We start from the raw sequence: 5,446 nt of genomic DNA on the forward strand, positions 1-5,446 counted from the left end.
TATAATCACCCAGTTACGTTGTGACGTTTGATAGCACACAAGGTGTTCCTCCGGTATTCGGGAGTTGCATAATCTCATAGTCAGAGGAACATGTATAAGTCATGATGAAAGCAATATCAATAAAACTAAATGATCATTTATGGTAAGCTAACGGATGGGTCTTGTCCATCACATCATTCTCTAATGATGTGATCCCGTTCATTGATACGTCTTCGTCGTATCTACTTTTCCAAACACTTTTGCCCTTGTTTTGGACTCTAACTTGCATGATTTGAATGGAACTAACCCAGACTGATGTTGTTTTCAGCAGAATTGCCATGGTGTTATTTTTGTGCAGAAATAAAAGTTCTCGAAATGACCTGAAAATCAACGGAGAATTATTTTGGAATATATACAAAATACTGGAAGAAAGATCTACGTCAGGGGGGCCACCACCTGTCCACGAGGGTGGGGGCGCGCCCCTGCCTCGTGGGCCCCCTGATGCTCCACCGTTGTCAACCTTGACTCCATATATTCACTTTTAGGGAGAAAAAAAATCAGAGAGAAGGATTCATCGCGTTTTATGATACGGAGCCGCCGCCAAGACCTAAACTCTCTCGGGAGGGCTGATCTGGAGTCCTTTCGGGGCTCCGGAGAGGGGAATCCATCGCCATCGTCATCATCAACCTTCCTCCATCACCAATTTCATGATGCTCACCGCCGTGCGTGAGTAATTCCATCGTACGCTTGCTGGATGGTGATGGGTTGGATGAGATTTATCATGTATTCGAGTTAGTTTTGTTAGGGTTTGATCCCTAGTATCCAGTATGTTCTGAGATTGGTGTTGCTATGACTTTGCTATGCTTAATGCTTGTCACTAGGGCCCGAGTGCCATGATTTCAGATCTGAACCTATTATGTTTTCATCAATATATGAGAGTTCTTGATCCTATCTTGCAAGTCTATAGTCACCTATTATGTGTTATGATCCGTTAACCCCGAAGTGACAATAATCGGGATACTTACCGGTGATGACCGTATTTTGAGGAGTTCATGTATTCACTATGTGTTAATGCTTTGGTCCGGTACTCTATTAAAAGGAGGCCTTAATATCCCTTAGTTTCCATTAGGACCCCGCTGCCACGGGAGGGTAGGACAAAAGATGTCATGCAAGTTCTTTTCCATAAGCACGTATGACTATATTTGGAATACATGCCTACATTACATTGATGAACTGGAGCTAGTTCTGTGTCACCCTATGTTATGACTGTTACATGATCGATCGCATCCGGCATAATTCTCCATCACCGATCCAATGCCTACGAGCTTTTCCATATATTGTTCTTCGCTTATTTACTTTTCCGCTGCTACTATTAGCATCACTACAAAACCCAAAAATATTACTTTTGCTACCGTTACCTTTTGCCACCGTTACCACTACTATCATATTACTTGCTACTAAACACTTTGCTGCAGATATTAAGTTTCCAGGTGTGGTTGAATTGACAACTCAGCTGCTAATACTTGAGAATATTCTTTGGCTCCCCTTGTGTCGAATCAATAAATTTGGGTTGAATACTCTACCCTCGAAAACTGTTGTGATCCGCTATACTTGTGGGTTATGAAGAACATTTTCTGGCGCCATTGCTGGGGAGCATAGCTCTATTCTTTGAGTCACTTGGGATTTATATCTGCTTATCATTATGAAGAACTTGAAAGATCAAATAACCAAGATTTTCCCCTCAACTACGAGGGGATGTAAGGAACTGCCATCTAGCTCTGCACTTGATTCACCTTTTGTTTTGAGTAAACTTGTGACACCTGCTTATGCTATTAATTCTGATATGTCGCATGTTATTGATGATGCCACTTCTTCTATGCATGATACTTATGATGAAACTACTTCTATGCTTGACACTACTATGTCACTTGGTGAATTTCTTGATGAACAACTTGCTAGGGCTAGAGAGAATGAAATTATTGAAACTGATAATATTGATGAAAGTGATGATGAAGATTCTACCCCTAGATATGAATTGCCTGTTGTTCCTGAGGGTTATGTTATGGATGAAGAAACTGCTAGAGACTTTCTTGCCTGCAATGATAGAAGTGATCTTAAGAAACTATTAGCTAAGCTTAAAGAAAAAACTCTGAATGCTAGAATGAAATATGATCCTGCTTATGCTACTTCACCTATCTTTATTACTGATAAGGATTATGATTTCTCTGTTGATCCTGAGTTAATTACTCTGGTTGAATCTGATCCTTTCTATGGCTATGAATCTGAAACTGTTGTGGCACATCTTACTAAATTAAATGATATAGCTACCCTGTTCACTAATGATGAGAAAACTCGCTACTATTATATCCTTAAATTATTTCCGTTCTCATTAAAGGGTGATGCTAAGATATGGTTTAATTCTCTTGATCCTGGTTGTGTGTGTAGTCCCCAGGATATGATTTACTATTTCTCTGCTAAATATTTCCCCGCTCATAAGAAACAAGCTGCTTTAAGGGAGATATATAATTTTGTGCAAATTGAAGAAGAGAGTCTCCCACAAGCTTGGGGGAGGCTTCTCCAATTACTTAATGCTTTGCCTGATCATCCTCTCAAGAAGAATGAAATACTTGATATCTTTTATAATGGACTAACCGATGCTTCCAGAGATTACCTGGATAGTTGTGCTGGTTGTGTTTTTAGGGAAAGAACTATTGATCAAGCTAAAATTCTATTGAATAATATGTTGACCAATGAAAATAATTGGACACTTCCTGAACCAACTCCTAAGCCAACTCCGAAGAAAAGGGGCATTCTATTTCTCAGTCCTGAAGATATGCAAGAGGCAAAGAAATCTATGAAAGAAAAAGGTATAAAAGGTGAAGATGTTAAGAATTTACCGCATGTTGAAGAAATACATGGTCTTAATTCATCACCTATTGAAGAAACACACGGTCTTGATAACCCGACACAGGTAGTAAAGGTAAATTCTCTCTATAGATATGATAAAGCTGAAATCCCTCCTGCTAAGTTTGCTAGCCAATGCTTAGATGAGTATGATAACTTTATGGTTAAGCAAGAAGATTTTAATGCTTATGTTGGTAGACAATTGAAACATAATGCTTATATGATTGAACACTTGAGTGATTATATGGCTAGTGTTAAAGGTGAACTTAAACTTATTAGTAAACATGCTTCTATGGTTACCATTCAAGTAGAACAAGCACTTAAAGCTTAGAATGATTTGCTCAATGAATTGAATAGTAAAAATAATGACTTTGATGTTAGAGTTGCAACTAGAGGAGGTAAAGTGACTCAGGAACCTTTGTATCCTGAGGGCCACCCTAAGAGAATTGAGCAAGATTCCCAGAGAATTAATATTGATGCACCTAGTCCTTCTAAAAGGAAGAGAAATAAAAATGATAGGACTTCGCATGCTTCTAGTGAATCTGTTGTAGACACACCTGAGAATCCCAATGATATTTCTATTTCTGATGCTGAAACACAATCTGGTAATGAACATGAACCTAGTGATAATGTTAATGATGATGTTCATGTTGATGCTCAACCTAGCAACAATCATGATGTAGAAATTGAACCTACTGTTGATCTTGATAACCCACAATCAAAGAATCAACGTTATGATAAGAGAGACTTTGTTTCTTGGAAGCACGGTAAAGAAAGAGAACCATGGGTTCAGAAACCCATGCCTTTTCCTCCTAAACCATCCAAGAAAAATGATGATGAGGATTTTGAGCGCTTTGCTGAAATGATTAGACCTATCTTTTTGCATATGCGTTTGACTGATATGCTTAAAATGAATCCTTATGCTAAATATATGAAGGAAATTGTTACTAATAAAAGAAAGATACCGGAAGCTAAAATTTCCACCATGCTTGCTAATTATACTTTTAAGGGTGGAATACCAAAGAAACTTGGAGATCCAGGAGTACCAACTATACCATGCTCCATTAAAAGAAACTATGTTAAAACTGCTTTATGTGATCTTGGAGCCGGTGTTAGTGTTATGCCTCTCTCTTTATATCGTAGGCTTGATTTGAATAAGTTGACACCTACTAAAATATCTTTGCAAATGGCTGACAAATCAACTGCTATACCCATCGGTATTTGTGACGATGTGCCTGTTGTGGTTGCAAACGTTACTATTTTAACGGACTTTGTTATTCTTGATATTCCCGAGGACGATAGTATGTCTATTATTCTTGGAAGACCCTTTTTGAATACTGCAGGGCTGTTATTGATTGCACCAAAGGCAATGTCACTTTTCATGTTAATGGTAATGAGCATACGGTACACTTTTCGAGGAAATAACCTCAAGTCCACAGTATCAATTCTATTGGAAAAATTTCAACAATCACTATTGGAGGTTTTGAATTTCCTCTTCCTACTGTCAAGAAGAAATATGATATTCTTAATGTTGGGTACATGGATATCCCCGTTGAGGTAACCTAGTGTTATCCAAAAATTCTCCGGTTTCATGCAATTCGAAATGAGTTTGTTAACAAGACTTGATCAACTTTGTTAGTGGATTCCTTTTGATGAGCATGAGATGATGAATTTAGAAAACACAACTCTTTGTACCCTCTTTTCACTTTCTGTTATTTATATTAAATAAAGCAAAAATAGTATTTTTCTGTCTGTTTTCTGAATTATCCATGCAATAAAAAATACCCCGAAAATAAAAGTTCTCCAAATGCCCTGAAAATTAAATATGATTTTTTCTAGAATATTTGAGAATATCTGGCACTGAAAACACAGCAGGGGGAGTAGCCATGTGCCCATGAGGGTGGAGGGCGCGCCCTACCCCCCTGGGCGCGCCCCTGCCTCATGGGCCCACGGTGGCTCCCCTCCACTTATTCCAGGCACCACACACTCCTTCTTCCTTCCAAAAAATTCACCAGCCAGCTCAAGCACATGTTCTAGCTCATCTTGCTGCCATTTTTGATCTCCTAGCTCAAAGCTCCATTCACAAAACTGCTTTGGGGGATTGTTCTTTGGTATGTGACTCGTCCAATGGTCCAATTAGTTTTTTGTTCTAGTGCTTTATTCATTGCAAATTTTTGCTGCTTAGGTGACCCTGTTCTTGAGCTTGCATGTTAAATTTATGTGGTCAAAAGTAGTTTTGATGCATGATATTGCCTCTAGGCACTTGTAGGAGTAGTTGCTATCAATATTGTTGAGTTTGGTTCACTTTTATTTTGAAGTTACTAAAAATTTCAGAAATATTTTAGAGGAAGAAATATGTTTAGGAAAATGTACCAAGGTGGTTCTTCAAGGAAGCAAGGACCCAGGCCCGCCATATGGGATGCGGATGAGGAACCATCAAGAGACGCTCAAGTGCGGCCTTGTGAATGGCCGTCAGAGGATTTCATGATCCGAGCAGGAATTAAAGAGGAATTGGATGCATATGTGTGTAATGCTGATCTGGAGAGCTTCGAGGCAGATAAGT

This window comes from Triticum urartu, chromosome 6 (assembly GCF_003073215.2).
Source record: "Triticum urartu cultivar G1812 chromosome 6, Tu2.1, whole genome shotgun sequence".
In the NCBI taxonomy this organism is placed as follows: Eukaryota; Viridiplantae; Streptophyta; class Magnoliopsida; order Poales; family Poaceae; genus Triticum; species Triticum urartu.